The sequence below is a fragment of the Arvicanthis niloticus genome, chromosome 2 (genome assembly GCF_011762505.2).
Source record: "Arvicanthis niloticus isolate mArvNil1 chromosome 2, mArvNil1.pat.X, whole genome shotgun sequence".
Lineage (NCBI taxonomy): Eukaryota > Metazoa > Chordata > Mammalia > Rodentia > Muridae > Arvicanthis > Arvicanthis niloticus.
The window spans coordinates 28,284,668-28,301,622 of record NC_047659.1 but is presented as its reverse complement, the minus strand read 5'-3'; the positions used below and the strand labels follow the sequence as shown (position 1 = coordinate 28,301,622).

The 16,955-nt window shown below is 38.9% G+C and overlaps 1 long non-coding RNA gene across 1 annotated transcript in view; it reads right to left on the bottom strand.

Annotated features, from left to right (window-relative positions):
• Positions 1-391: 391 nt before the first annotated feature.
• Positions 392-16,955, bottom strand: part of LOC143441309 (uncharacterized) — a 39,707-nt gene continuing 23,143 nt past the window's right edge. Inside the window, exons 3-5 of the long non-coding RNA XR_013108601.1 lie at positions 14,452-14,596; positions 4,760-4,942; positions 392-1,009 (exon numbers count right to left, since the gene is read on the bottom strand). This is a non-coding gene — a long non-coding RNA (uncharacterized LOC143441309). The remainder of the gene's footprint in view (positions 1,010-4,759; positions 4,943-14,451; positions 14,597-16,955) is intronic.

The following is a 16,955-nucleotide window of genomic DNA, read 5'->3' as shown; positions in this document are numbered from 1 at the left end:
ATGGATTTCATGGCCTGTTGCATTCAAAATAGTACCACTGACAGGGGTGAGGGAGAGCAAGGCCAGGATGATCAGCTGGTACTCTCTGATAGTTTGATAGGAGTCAGAAGCTGTGGTATGCTGTTGTGCAGAAAGGTCCCTACAGATAACAGCAATGAACTGCATATTTCAAAAACCTAGGAAAGATAATTTTTTTGGCTATCATCATAAAGGAATGAAAACCTTATGACTATTTAAACTTTATACAACATATGCATCTATCAAAATATCACACAATATATTATTAATAGGTACAATTCTTATTTTTATGGACCTGTTAAAACTTTAATTTGTATTTATTATTCAATGCCAGAGAAATTCAAATAAAGTAGAAAGACAGATATGTCTAGATCTTTTTGACTATTTTTATTTTTTTGAGATGATCTTAAAGGCCTAGGTTGGCCTCAACTTGCTTATGTAGCCAATAATGACCTTGAATTTCTAATTTTCCGGCCTCCACTTCCATCCTGTTGGGATTACAGGGATTCACTACCATGCTTGATTTATGGAGTACTGCAAATTAAAGCTAGGATTTTGTGCGTGCTGGGCAAGCATTGGGCTACCTGAGCTACGTCTCCCGCCAGCCTTGGGTTGTCTTGTTTTGTTCTGTTTGTGTTTTCACTGTGGCACTCTGAGTAGGCCTTCAGGAATGAGAAGGAAGAACGGGAGCTGAATGTGCACTACTACACGTGAGACACTCTCGCTGATGAGGAATTCCACAGCCAGACTCTTAGGAGGATACTGTCAACAGAGTGCTGAAGGATTACCTGCTGACTCCCTAAGTTGGTCATGAGCAAACTTGTAAATTCTTTCTGCGTACTGTCTTGCTTGCTTTTTCCATTGTTGTATAAAATAGTATGACAAAAGCAACTTCAGGGGAAGGGTTTATTTCGGCTCATAGTTCAAGGTACAGCTATTGCAGTGAAGTCACAGTGGCAGGCGCTTGACCGAGCTGCTCCTATCGCATCCGCTGTAAGGAAGGAGAAAGAGACAGATTTATGATTGGTTCTTTGTCTCCATTTACTATAGCCCAGAATCTTCTGCCCATGGAATGGTGCCACCCACTGTGGGCAGGTCTTTTTGCCTCATCTGAAACAAGAAAATCTACGAACATACTAAAGGTCCATCTTCTAGATGTTTCTAGACTCTGGTGACTTAAAAATTAAGACTAACAATTACTAATATGTGTTTGTGTTAAGATCATTAAACTCCAAAATTAGATCTCATTCTTTCTTACCTCCTTTTTCTGGAGCTTACTTCTATTGTTCTGGACAATATTCTACTGTAGTCCTGCAGGGGTATCTGTCCTGCTGCTCACTTGACTATAATGTTAACCATTTGGTCTGCTTCAGATCATATCCTAAAGGCATTTGTAAATGCACTGGTCTTTATAATTAGATCCTTTCCTCTCCAAGGAAAGAAGTCACACAATGAGACAGAAGTTCCTTGGAAGCATGTTAATGTAAATTTCTTTCCTATTTAATAACTACTTTTATTCTCCTTCTCTTCTTCCTTTCTTCTTTCATCTTCTCTCTCTTCCCCCTCTTTCTCTCTCTCTCATGCACACATACACACGTAAACACACACACATACATATATATGTATGTATATGCATATATATACGGAAGCAGAAAAAATAAAAATAATGTTGCATCTTGATTATACTAAAGTTGGCAATGCTCTGTTTTATTGATGTTTTGTGACTACATCCAGATGTGCCAAGTTTGGCTGCCATTGATTGGAAGGAAGAAGCTCCATCAAACAAGAATCAGGTCATAAGTTAGCATTTAGCTACAGGCTCAAAGTAGATTTTGCCCTATTAATACTGATCACTTGAGATGCTGTTCCAGGGCATTGAGAGCAGGGACACCATAGACAGATGGTTAACTTTGGTGTGTGTGTGTGTGTGTGTGTGTGTGTTGCAAAGTAGAATAAGCCTTATGATCTGAATAGGTGCCAAGCATCTGGGATGGAGAAGGTAATGCATCTGCTAGCAACCAGCCTAGTACAGAAATACTGAATGCTGGGAACCCATGGGACATCTAGGAACAGCAGTGAGGAAGCAGGTTTTCTCTATGATTTCATAACTGGCTTTTGCTCCCATGAGTACAATACTGGCCACGGTGATGAAATAGCTTTTAAAATCATCATGATTTACTCTTAAGCACTAATGGTGCCATGTAGATTAATTACAACAGAACAAAACAAAAGCAGTAAATATCACTAATCTTTGAGTCATTTCTTTTCAGGGGCAGCCTCACCAGATGCTCAGAGACCACCCGATTATACAGTATGAAATCGCACACGCATTTTTCTCTCACATTTAACTAGTGTTGTCAGTGTATTAAACTAGGATGCAGTGCGGAGCTGGTGACGGAGCTCAGTGCCCAAAATTTTTCTTACAGAAGCCCACATGCCCTACAGCAATTCCAGGTGCCTTGGTAATTGAAAGTAGATATGGCTACAGTCAAGCTCAAGGGTTTTCCTATTGGGTTCCTTGATGGAATTTGTACATGCTTTAAGGACTTGTCTTCTGTGCTGGAGTTATATCTGGGATTAAAGAGAGGAAGACATTCAGTTGGGAAATTAGCTTACACCTTACTATTCCAATAAGTTTGTAGTCACTGGACTTTTCTAAAGCCAAATTTGAAGCAAACAAACAAATAAAGAGGCCTAATCATATTTTCTCATTAGAAAAGAAAGAGCCAAACTGTCATATAAATTCTAAAACATTGTTAGAAAAAAATATACAGAAAGAAAAATATTCAATCAACGAATACTCTTCACAGAGAGGCTGGTCCTAGAGGATGATGCAATGAGCTTCTATGGAGATTCCAAGTTCTGGATCATCACTCAGCCCTGAGGAAGCTGTGTGTGGAAAGGCGGGGACTCACTGATGTATTAGAAAACATCTTATGAAGTAGGGCAGAGATGTGAGAACTCTATACCTGACAGATGCCACAGGCATTTGTGGCAGAGAGAAAGTATTCACATCTCCCTTGACTCCTGCTGAAGGCTCAGGTGGCCACATTTCCTTTTGAGGAAAACTATTATCTAGGTTGACTAGGTAAAAATATTATATTGGATACCATTGCACATGTAAGTGAAATTAATGCAACCACATTATACAAAGTGATAAGTGAACACATTATTGCAATATAAATTTATATCTGAAGCAACATTGGTAGATGCTCTCTGTGTACATACATCTATGCTCACATAGATGTACAACACTGGACATAAACCCCCACCACTTTTCCAAGGCACGTATTAGAAACTGTTCCTTATTCAGGGATACTTGTAAAGTATGGTTGGTTGGCTCTTTCTGAGGTTGGTTCTTTACGCATTCTACAAACTTGATTCCCAAGTGAACTTTTTTTCCATAAGTCAATCATCCCAGGGATGTCTATATGTTTCTATAAAAATCCTAGATATTTTTGAATGGGGAAATGTATTCAAGGTCTTGCAGAGTCTTCATATTACAATTTTCTAGTGCTCACCTTTTATACTTTTTTCATATCCTAACTCAAGAAAGTATTTTACCAGGAATTTCTCCTACAGCTCTTCTAAAGGTCTGTCTATTTGGAGGTAGTGTAATCCATGTGTTTCTGAATAATTCTTTTTCTTCCCTGGAATGTGGCTTTCCACAGGCACGTGGTCACCAGTGTGCTAGGAATGCTTTTTAAAGGCCTTTATTTTTTTCTCAGAAGAAGGAAACCATATTTGATCAATAACACTGTTAGTTATAAAGTCAAAGTACACAAGGACTTATGAAGATATATTGTTTTACCATTTAATTTTAATAACTTTAGGCTGCATATATTTGGAAACTCACCCATCACTGTCAGAAACATGCACTTTACTATTAGTTTTTTTTCTTCACAGGCCAAAATTCTATTTTTCATTTATTAGATGTACTTTATCTTCTCATTATGCTAACTTTTTGAAACACAATTTACTGCCTGCGTATTCAGCTAGAATTATAGAATACAATTGTGTAATATTTATATTTAATATTTATATTTTAATAGTTTTATATTTTAATATTTCTGCACATAAATACTATAGCCTTTCCTGTGAACTTCTAAACCAGCAAACTTGAGTACATAGTTATAATACGCTTGCATTCTACATGACAGTAACCCTTTCTACAACAGGATCACTGTAAAAATAAAAGAAATACCTCCTTCATTATAGTACCTGCAGAGAGTAGAGAATTCATACAAATGTTGACTATGGGTAAAAAAAAAAAAATGTTCCATAATGGCAGTGATGAGCGTAGCTACAGAAAAGAATCATGGAACCATGGAGGGCTGCCAGTTGAGCAATAAAGAATGTGTCAACATGACACAATTAAAAAGAAAAGAAAAACATGCTTTAATTCAACTCCACATGGATTAAGGGCACATGGCTGAGGACTGAGGGGTGCTGGGAATGTGCTCATTCAGCTGTTCCAGCTGAGGGATTGGAAAACAGACTTCATGGCAGGCCTTCAGATTAACTTACATTCAAACACGATGTTAATACAATCATTATGTTTCTGAAACAACCATATTTTAATTTATGCACAAGCATTTCGTTGGTCCATGTGCACATGCATGTATTTTGTACAACATTTAAAAATAAAGCAAGAATATTTGTTTAGACCTGTATAATTCTACATATAAATTTGTATATATAGCATATTGAATATAAGTTATCTGATTATGCATACACTTACATTCGCTATAGAGGAGAACCGTGAAGGCAATATCATTGTAGTTCATATTTTTTTTCTCATGTCCTTGACCCCAAGAATATTCTTTCTTACAGACTAAGAAAGCTGCCAATGTCCTCTGGTGTCTGAGGCTTGTTCCCACTCATAACTGCATGGTAATTACCAAAGAATAAAGCGTGAAACTCCCTGGAGAAAACAAAGAAACGTAAACCTTACCGAATTGACATAATCAAGTTTCTAGAATTGTGTACGGATAAAGAAAACTAGTTTGAGGGTGACATTCTCCACCCAAGATTTTCATGGGATTATTTTTTTAAGCTGCAAAGACTGAAATAGAGACGAAAATGGTATGGAAGCAGCAACCTTTCCCCACATTCTCTACATTCCTAACTTCAAACCAGACTCATTCATCAGGATGTCAGGCAGTTTCCCTCCCTCCTCAACCAACGTTCACCTTCACACAAAATCATTGCTTTATCACATAGACGTGTGAAGATTTTTTTCCTATTCTGAACATGAGATATAGAGTATAAATAAATATAAAGAGGAAACCCCTGAAAGGCAATAACTAGTATAATTTGCCATGTGGGAAGACTTCACATTCCAAATAACAGAGGAATTTACAATGCTATTAGTCATTCAGCTCCAAGCAGGTAATAGTACAATCAGGGCTGCTGTCAGCTTCTGCATGTAGCCATTGTCACCACCCACCCTTGCAGAATTGTCATCACCCACCCCTGCAGAATTGTCATTAACCTCAGAAGGAAAAAGACAGCAAAGTGACCCAGAGGGTAGAGAGTAGGAATGAGTGAGAAGTACACAGACTGATTTGGGGACAATTGCAAATAAAAATGAAACATAGATAATATCCTAAATGAACCTCAATTTTAGAAATTTAACAACACCACAGCAGATGCCTGAGAAATTGTCTTGTTGCCTCCCTCCTCCAGCATTCTCTGATTCTTCCTCCAGTTAGGCAACCCAACACAGCTCCTCTGTCACACTCACAGGATTACAACAGTGTCTCTGTGGCTCCCTCTCCACAGATGCTTGATGACTTTCTGTGTCGTCCAAACCCAGAAGTCATTTCTGGAGTAGAACCAATTTATAAACTCCAGACTTTCTATTATGAACCGGCAGTGGCCTCAAAGTCATATGAAAGGCAGAATTTGCCAGGCAATAAAGAAGCTCTGACTTTGCTTCTTGTCAGCCCTGTGTCCCATGCTGTGTAGGAAGGGAAGCCTGGGGCAGCAAGCAGTGATGAGTCAGTCCTTCACCTCAAGGAAGCAGAGTGTTAAGGGAAAACGCATATGTGAAGAAGTGAAGATGGTTGACCGGCAAAGGAATGAAGGTTGTGGTTACAGTTTGGTGTATGTAGTGCTGACAAATGAGGTGTCATTTAATGTAAGGTGGATTTAAACCCATTTTGCGAACTAAACCAGTAGTCAGTGTTCACAGGCAGTGGGTTTATATAGTCCCAGCCAGTTGCAATAAATGGCAGTGAAGGGTGACATGGAAGATAATTAAAATAAATTGATAGAAATGTGAGTGCAGTCAGCTCATGGGTACACATGAGTGAGATCCTAGGATAGGTAGGCTCCCACAGCCCAGTAGCTCCAGACTATACCCATGAATGTGCTCACTGTTTAGAGCAAGAACTGGCCAAATGGATAACAAAGAAAAGTCATCCAAGATGAAGCAAGACAGGGCACAAGTCAAAAAACGAACTACTTAACACAGAAGATTGAAGCCAGAATCAAAAGTGTATTTAAAAAACAAAACAAAACATGGAGCTGGTTCAGCTGGAAGACACTTACAGGGCAATCCGTGTTCTGAGTCTGATCCCCCAGAAGCTCAGGAAAGGTGGAAGGAGATACTAACTCCACAAATTGTTCTCTGACCTCCACATGTGCACACATGCCCACATACCACACACATAATATGAATGTTAATAAATAATAATAATTCTAATGTAGTAATTGTTAGGCAGGAGACAGAATGTGAACATGACTGATTGAGAAACTCAATTTCCTGTAATTCTATTTAAAAGCATGAGATCAACACTCATGGAACCGGGCAGTAGATAGGGAGAAAGGAGGTAAAAGTACTCTGCCAGTTTAGACAGTGAACGTGGCTCTTGATACCCTATCTCTGAATTGTGGTAAAGAAAACTAGCAAAGGCGTGATGGGAACAGAATAACTGGTGAAGGATTTTAATATCTGTGGTTCACAAAAATACTTAAAATCTAAAGCTTTTGTCTAATGGATTTGTCAGGAGCATGATATTCAGTTTAGCAAAGTCAGCAAATGCAAAGGAAAGTGTGATAGTGATACGGCTATTCACATCAGTGAGGCAAGCAAAGAAAAAAATCAAAGTGCTCTCTGATGAGACGGTCACATAACAGCATCTACACCCATGCTCTTCTCAAACCCCTCTCTTCCAACTTCAAGAATAAAATCCACAGTTTTCAAACTTTATAGGAAAATCTTCACATTTGTTCTTGTTCATTTTTAAAGAGTGATCGGGAGCAACAGTTCCTAGAGAATAATTTTCGAAAGACCCACAGAAATCTCTTGAACTAGTATAAATGCACATGCATATCTGCATATCTGCCTTAGGAGATACAGGCTGAAGATTAAAACTCACAGCCAGAAGAGCTTTGCCTTGATCATAATCTATGCCTAGATATTGGCAGGTAAAAAAATTCTTTGACTATTTTCTTGTCCTCTAAATTAGAACTAAAAATTGAGTTGTTCACAGTGTTGTTTATACAATCCAGGAATATCAATACTATGCACCCCCAATATCTGGAAGAAAATATCGACTGCCTTTTCCTATGTTACATACACTCTTTCATGGTGATTTTAGGAAAATTCCCCCACTGATGTGCTATTTCCCAGAAGTGATGTCAACTCTAGTAGCTACATGGAGACTGGAGACTGGAATTTCTGGTTTGGTCGACAGAAAGCTACGCCCTATGGACTCTATGTCATAATAATGTTTTACTCATTCCTCAGTAGGAGAATTTTCAAGGTTATTCCTTCCCACCAGCTTGGTATATGTTGCTCTCCTGTCCCCATGGTTACCAAAAGGGGAGGAGGAAGTGTACTTTAAATTCTTTCCACCTTTCCCCTAAATTCTAAACACAAAATAACTTTTCGCCAGGGCGCAGTTCATGTGGCTGCCTTTAGAGCTACATTGTTTAAATAATCTGTTAGGACTGGCCAGCAGGGACCCACATAGAAAAAAACGATGTCAGAAAAATTAGAAAACAAAAGAAACACAAGATGGAAAGATGCAGTGAATGGATTATTGAGCTGATTGTCCAGTTCTGTCAATGACAACCTACCAGAACACAGCAGAGGGGCTGTCTTTAGCTTTTCAAATTAACAATATTAAAATCCAAGCAGGTATACCCTCTAGATTCTAAAATTCACTGGCCCTAGCAACTTTTTCCCCTTCGAAGGAAATAAAGACAAACAGAACAAAGGAAGATGGGTTGGAGATGGGTGTGCCCAGCCAAGCCCTTTACTGTAGCTGCTGCCTCTAAGCTAGAACCCAAACAGAAACAACACTAAGCACTCTTACAGTATCCTGACTGAAGGTTTAAAGTTCAGTGTACTTAGAGCCTGGTTGGCTGTGTCATGGAGAAGCTAAACACTGGACTCTCCCTTTCCTTATAACCTAGTTTCCTCTCCTGTGATTGTCCAAGGGAAGGAAGTAAAAAGGGTACAAAAGAAAGAGGAACTAAAAGCTGCTGGGAAATTCCAGAACTTACTTTATAGAAGCTGACCTAGAAGGCGTCAAACAGAGCAGGATTCGAGCAGTCAACAAGAGACAAGAAGCTTGTGTCAGTAGAGAGCCCAAGTCAGCAGCCGGGATGGATGCTGAAGCCATGGTTTTAGAGTTAGCACAAGGAGAGCGTAGATAGCAAGTCAGAAACTACTAAAAGAGCAATGAGCAGGATTCATGGAGGACCTGACGTGCTTGTTTAGTATGAAAACATTTTAATCTGTCGAAAGTTTGAAGGCATTAAATGGATTTATTTATGTAATAATTGGTCTTGATAAAACACGCCCCTGACCTGCTGAAACCTCGTATGTTATGGAGACGAAGGACAAAGAACAAGAACAAGAGAAAGCATGGCTCTGTCTCTGAAATAGAGCATGTAGTAGTCCCATACTGAAAATATCAATTCTGGACCCTTTGCCAAGTCTGTCCCATTTCAACGATGCCTCATCCTTTCCAACACCCCCAGACAGCTCTTGTATTGGGCATCAAGATAAGGTCCCTGGAGTATCAATCCTTGTTTACATTGGGAACAGTCCCTAAACAATGCATGTATTGTGCAATTGTTCTCTACTTCTTGGTATTTAGATAAAGAACTAGGCAGAAAAAAAAAAGAAGAAGAAGAAGAAAGAAAAAAAACCAGTCTGAGATGAAGGAAATGTTCTCCATAGTACTGTTAACTCTGCAGGAATGTTCTACTCACTTTACTGTTTCCCATCACCTTTGCAACCCTACACCCTCTCCTAGGCAACCCTACGTCTGAGGATATACAAAGAAATAACGTGTAGCTGAAAATATGGGAGAAGTGGCATGTTTACTTACTAAAGAAAGACCACCTTGAGGTTACAGAAGGACCTTGGATATGCCACATTTGGTGTCAGCCTTACCTTGGAGATAAAATCCATCGTGCCTGAATATTAATGGATGTGACTTTACCTCCAAGATTGATTCTTAGGGAGCAAATACATCTAACTAGTGTTATATGTAGGATAACACACACACTCATACCCAGACACACATACACACACACAAATATTACATAACCAAATGATAAAGATGGAGATATGTAGCAAGTGCAATCATGGCATCAAATCACCCTGTGGTAAATTTTATTAACTAGCAGATGTATTGAGGGATAATGGCTGTACGTGCTCTTAGGAAAAGCAATGATGAGAAAGGCTAAGAGATCCTGTCACAGGAGTACAGAAGTGGGGGGCTCAGGGGCACTGAGAAGAGTCTGTGAGAATATCGCACCAAGGCTCCTCTGAGCCCTGGTGGAGCTGACTGACTGCTGCAGATGTAGTCAGAGAGTGGAGGCAGACTATAAACTGCCCAGACTTGCCTAGGAGTGGTGTGTTAAACTGGGGACTCCCAGGACTTTCCATAGAGCTCAGGCAACTTCTGTCTCTCGAAATCCTGCAAATCTTTCCTTTCCATGCTGGCATTGGGCTTTCTGTAAGCCAGTGGGCTGGCATAGAAAGACGTGTTGGCAATCCAATTCTGCTTAGAGCGATGACTTATTCTCCATGTATGACTGAGGGACAAACAGATGGAGAGGACCAGCAGTGGTCTAGGGCCATCCATGACATCAGACAGAAAATCATCTCTGTTTCTGTTAGCATCTCTATGTAATTGTTTTGTCCACCCACAAACAGCTGGAGTCGTGCCCAGTATCTGAGACTTGGAAGCAGTTGAGGAAATGAATGAGACTAGGAAGCAGAAGGAAGCAGGTTGCCCTGCAGGGAAAGTGTGATGTTTGAAGTATCAGGGGAGAAACCAGAGGAGGCATGTGGGTGAACCCAACCTCAGAAAGCAAAAGCAGGCTTTATCAGGGGCGCTGAGGGCAAGGAGGGAGAAAGATGCTCTGAAGACTAATTGGCTAGATATGTAATTTTCTCTAATTATGTTGTATGAGAAACTTATGCATATTTATACATCCCAGAGACTGCACAGTCCCATACAAACAGGCAGACACATGTATATCTCATCCTTTTTATGTATGCTCATGATGTTTGAGTATGTAATTTTCTAATTTGAAAATCATTTAATGAAGATCTTCTTTCAAGGTACCTTTATTTGAGTTTCATTTTGTATCCCTATATATAAAGTTGAAAGTCAGACTAGGCTTCCAAATATAGTCATGCCTCAAGGTAGGCCATGGAAGCTTGAGGAGGCTGTCACTCTTCAGATCTTTAAGGAATTTCTTGTAAAGGGTGAATAGTCAATATATTTACTTGCTAAAGGATTGGGATATATTTAATTATAAGTTTATTCACATAAATGTTTATGAACATGTCCCAACAAGCCTCAAGATGGGTAAGGAAGTGGTAAGGCCTGTGGGAAGAGGTTCACAAAGGAAGTAATGCTATTATCCACGTCATCTCGTGTGAAATCCGCTTTGGAATTCACGTTCATGCCTTTTATGGTTAAAACAATGGAGACTTGATTTGCATTTGAAATATGTGTTCAGGTTCAGATCTCGTTAAATCTAACCAGGCTCACACACCCATGTCATTTTGACAAGCCTAAGATGCAAAGGGAGGCAATGATTCTGCAAATCAGGCAAGCCAACATTATAGCTGTGCCTGCCAAGTTTAGATGGACAGACTTTTGCCTCGAGTCCATGAAGTGAAACATTTCAGGTTTCCATGTTTCCAGTGACTCTAGCCTTAAGCTAGCCACATCATTATCTCAATTCTGGACTTATTTCAAAATTCACACAAATACCCCCCCCACACACACACACACACAGACATACACATGCACCGTTGGTAATGACATATTCAGTATGATAATAAACCATTCCGATCTTAGTTCAAGAGAAAAACTATTACGGGAGGATGCTAGCACAGCATAAAAAGGAAAAAAAATCAATTCTTAGGCAATAAATCAAGTATGCACCACTGAAACTATGTGCTTTAAAATAATGATTTCCACCTAAATAAAAACTATGGTGTTTGAAAATTATAAGCAATTGACCATACTCCCACTGCCCATGCTCCTAAAGAGAAGAGTCACCTGTCAGCAGTACCCCAGGAATGCTTTTATCTATAGACCCCTGTGTCTTTTCAAAAGCAATTCAGAAGCCCGAGTAGCTGGAACAGCAAAGGGTCACAGCTTTTGCATGTTGGTTTCTCTCATGAAACTGGCACATACCTAGGGAGGATATTTCAAATTATTGTCTGTACATGAGCTCTGCCTCACAACTTGAGCTTCTAAGTTTGTTTTTGTTTGTTGGGTTCGTTGTCATGAGCTCACTAATCTCCACATAATGCTTGCAACAGTTCAGGTGTCATTGCTAAATTAAGAGTCTGCATGAGGAATAAGGCAGAGCAAAACTAAAATATATAAGATGGATGCTTTATCCCGGCTCAATCAATCTACACTGTCCTTCCTTCCTTCCTTCCTTCCTTTCTTCCTTTCTTCCTTCCTTCCTTTCTTCCTTTCTTTCTTTCTTTCTTTCTTTCTTTCTTTCTTTCTTTCTTTCTTTCTTTTTTATCTTAAGGGACTCTTTGCAACTAAGGTCTTTCATTGGCAATTCTTCTAGCATATTTTACAAAGGAGTAAGGGCTAAAGGAGGTAAGCAAATGTTGATGTCAGGAGCTGGAGGTGAAGGGCTCTTATGTTCTTTTTTTTTGTTTGTTTGAAGAGTTTGGAATGGTTCTGTTTTCTTTCTTGCAAAATTGGATTAATAAAATTTCTAATTGCAGACTCTGGCTTCATAATACAGATGTCAGTATAAGCTTTTTCCAAGGAAGGGTCAAGTAGGAGCAACCTGCATGGTTCTACTGCAATTTCTGAATTATCCCTCTACCATGATATAGTATCAAACGTGTAAATTAAAACACATGTGAGAGATTCGAGGTCTGAAGAGAGCAAGGTGAGCCACTCCCACATGCTAAGAGTGCTGTGGTAGGCATGAACTAAAATGAGTGGCCATTCATCTCTCCGAACTATTTGATGGAATGCGAAGGGCTAGAACGGAAACATATACTTTAGGTTTGAACATGAAATGAGGGTATGTATGGGTTTTCTTCTAGCTAGTCCCCCACTTGCCCCTTCCTGGGGAGAAATGAGATATATAGAAATGAGATATTGGTTTCCATAGCCTTCTACCTCACTGGAATGGAAGCTAAGGAAACAAAGATAAAAGCCCAATCTGAATTGAATTGATGTGTGCACCTCTAAGACTTTGATCACTAGGCTGCTGGAGCCACCAGAAATGCAGACCTAGAGGATCCTCAGTCACCCAGTAAACACCAAGACTTTGGATGGATCTGATGGAATCCATGATGATGAACTAACAGCTTATAATGTACAACACATGTTCAAGTGATTCTAGTAATATGTTAAAGTATTAAATTATGGGACAATATCACTAATATATACACATATATATGTGTATATACATACATATATGTGTATATGCATACATATATATGTATATATATATTATATATATATATATATATTTCCATAATGAAAGCTAAACAAAATGAAAAAAAAAAGAAAACAGAAATAAATAAAAGAAAAATGGGTGTCTTATTTGCTCAAAATAAACTAGCTGAATCGATGAAGGTAGAAGATGGAAGGATTTTAGCTACAGCAAGTTGCTTAAAATTGTGAGAAACCTGAGAAAGAAAATGATTTGAGAGAAACACGGATAAGGTTTGAAACCTCTTGTGGCTCATCCACAACCCTCTTCAGAGTTATTCAGAATTAATCCAAGAGTTCCTGTTGAGCCAAAGCTAGTCGTGTATGAGTGTGTCTTTGTGCCATGTCCAAGCAGGCAGAAAAAGGACATCAGATCTCTGGAGCTAGAGTTACAGGCATTTGTGAGCTACCCACTGTGAGGACCAGGAACCAAACTCCAGTCTTCTTCAAGAGCAGCAAGTACTCTTAAAGGCTGAGCTATCTCTCCAACTCTTTAGCGTATAATTTTATGATGCTACTGCTGTCTACAGACTTCAAATTTAGGTAGCCACGGTAAGCTCACACTTGAGAGATTATCCTACTATATTAACACTATCTGTAATAATAAGAGGTCCCTGAAGTTGACCGAACCTTTACACTACCTCTGTAATATAATCTTTTAAATAAGAACCTTTCAAATACTGATACGACCATTGATTAGTCTACTTGCAAGGCAAAAGCAAACATCTTCAACCTTGGTGTTGGGTACCAGGTATCCTTCTCCACATTTCCTTATTTACACTATAACTTAGTGTAAATTATGCCTAAAACTGTGCTTCCTAAATTCCAAGGGTGCCTGGGCCATCTGTAGAACAAATTGCACAATCACATGGCCACTTACAGCCAGTAACGGCCCCTAGACGCCCATTTTTTCATCTGTAAAATTGGAAGACTGAACTGACTGATCTTGGAAATCCTTTCCAGGTTCACGGTTCTGGTTGTAACAGCAAAAGAAATACGGGGGGGGGGGGGGGGGGGGGAGAGAGCTTCAGCTGAAGTTGAACAGGAAGCTGCTGTTTGTAATGTCACACAGAGAGATTAGCCCAGCAATTTCATTAATGGGAGTCATATGGTGAAATCCCCAGAGCTATTCAGAAACAAATCTCTGATTGCTGAGGAGTGCAGGTAGAGCCAATTGGCCTGGGATTTTTTTTTCCTACTAGAAAATTCAAAATATTCTGAGACTATACATGATCTTCGTTAGAATGGAGGAAAGACAAAATATTTGCAGGAGAAATATATGTCTTCTGGTGAATGAGGAATGTCTGCGCTGGGTAGGTGATGAGGTAGGCAACAGAACCTAGCTGTGTCTTGGCACTGACAAGCATTTCAAGCCCCGAGGTTTCTCGGGAGCTGTAGAATAGCTAAACAATTGTGCTGAGTGCCCTAAAAATGAAAGAGGTGTCAGGAGACTGAGAGCCTTTGTGCTCACCTTTTTCTTTCACGCTGGTTGACTGTTGACTCATGCTGAACTCAAATGCCAGTCCGTGGCAGGGATGAGTCAAGGGAGGTTTAAAGGAGTTGCTCATGCTTTCTTCCTTCTTTGGTTAAAAGTGGGTGGGTTTGGGATGGAATCTCTGGGCAAAATGGTGAAAGGAAATGTTATTTTTCATAATCACATGAATGAGAAGCTATGTAGAGTATTTTCTAAAATGTTGCCGGATGGCTCACATTTCTGTGAATTGAGGTGCTTCAGACTATTAAAAGAAGAAATAAAAACAGTAGGAGGTATTATTAAAGACAAGAAAATTGACTTCCCGAGTCTCCAAGTCAGCTCTTCAACTGTTCTTTAAATCAAATGATCGCCGGGTGGTGGTGGAGCATGCTTTTAATCCCAGCACTTGGGAGGCAGAGGCAGGCGGATTTCTGAGTTTGAGGCCAGCCTGGTCTACAGAGTGAGTTCCAGGACAGCCAGGGCTACACAGAGAAACTCTGTCTCGAAAAAAATCAAAATAAAGAAAGAAAGAAAGAAAATGATCAGTAAGATATGTAGACTTAGGAGAATTTAAAAATCATGTATGACATCTGCTAATATACCTACAAAGTGTACTTCATTGACACTGTATTAATATCTACTAAGAACTCAAAAGTCATGTTGAATCAATGTGTTTAACTAAGTTAGGTGTCTAAAGAAATAGCAATTTTTTCTTCGGTTCTGTAAAACCTTTTCTTATAACCTATTATGTCCCTGGAATGCATTTTGTTATAATCTCCTTCTTTAGATGAAGATTAAAGTTAAAGAAAGGTTGAGTAAAAGCTCTACATCCACATATTGGGATATTTAAAAATTAAAAATCTAAAAGAAATAATTATGTGGGAAAAATTCTTGTATCAGAGGTAATAAAAGATATATCCCTAAGAAATGAAGAACAACACAATTAGGAAAAAGACTAATAGTCAAATGGTAAAAGAATAATAATTGAAAGATACAAGTGCAAGTACAGATGACTAATGAGCATGTGAAAAGAAGAGAGATTTATCAGAAAAAGCTCAATTTAAAACCAAATCCAAGATAATCCTGGTTGCTCAGCTGCCTTTCTAGGACCACTTTCAGCAATTTCTCTGGCTTGGATATATTATTTACTAGAATGTTTATGTCTCTCTTTTTCTTAATGTGTTTCCCCATTTTGCCAAGAAACATCCTCACAAACTTTTCACAAAGTTTGCTTGCAATGTTAAATCTTTGGAAACAATTTTATTCTAAGACCATGTGTAGTTATTCAACATCACTAGAAAGGCAGGTAGTGCCCTTTAGTGGTGCTAAAAGGTGATGGAACCTAATTGAAGAAAGTTAAGTCCTAAATGAGCATGTTTCAAGGGGATAATGGGCTCCTAGTTCCTTCCTGTCTTTGTGTTAGACATAGGGGCATGAGGGTATCTTATTCCTTGCCACAGGCCAGAGAGCAACAGAGCCAGCTGACCATAGACTAAAGCTTTCAAAATGGTGGTCCATAATAAATATGCTGTTAATCTCTGACATCTCTGGTACTGTGGTAGAATGTTGGCTATAACACAATGCCTCTGAGGATCTGGTTGGATTGTCTACCACATTTCTGGTTTTAAAGGTGTTGAGATTTTGTTTTGTTTTGTTTTGTTTTGTTTTGTTTTGTTTTGTTTTGTTTTGTTTTTGCTTCTGTGTTGGTTTTGAGTGTCTGGGCATTTGTGTACGTTGGGTTCTCATTTCTTCTAGTATCCAGATGAATGTGTCACATCTTCTTTGTGTTTTCCACACTTCACTTTCATTAAACATTGTGACCTTTCCAACAAGCATCTCTCAGGGATATGTTGTTGAGGTTTTCCTGCGAAGTCATTTTTGCTTTCTTTTTTTAAATTATTATTATTTTAAGATGTCTTCCCATCTAAGCTTGATTATTTCTTGCTGAATTCCATTAACTGGACTACACACCCACTGACTTGATTATTTTATTATCTTTCACATATTTTCTTTCTTTTACACATAATGCTTTGACTCAATTTTCTAAAAGATTTAAGTTTCTTCCTGTTACAAACTTTTTATTATTTTTTAACAATGTTTTCAAAATTTCAGGAGCTCTTTATTCATTTCTGTCCAGTCCCAGAATGTGGATTTAAGACCATTTCTACTCCATGAATGCTTCTGCAGATTTTTGACATTATTCTCACCTGATTCTTAAATTGACTTATTTTTCTTTGGGCATTTATGTTTATCTATTTCTTTCTCATTCACATTGTAAGTTTGCCACAACTACCTTTTGAGTTTATTTGTCTTATCATACTTTTGAGAAAGGCAATATAACATTCATGACACCTTTTGTAACAGAGAAAGGAATTTTCTACCAATAACCTTTCTGCGGAGTACTAGCGGGGAATGGGTGATCCTGCTTTGGTGCCTCTAAGAGGCAAAATCTAGTGGCTTTCTATGTAGAATGACTGTAGCTGCCTGCGGCCACGAATCTA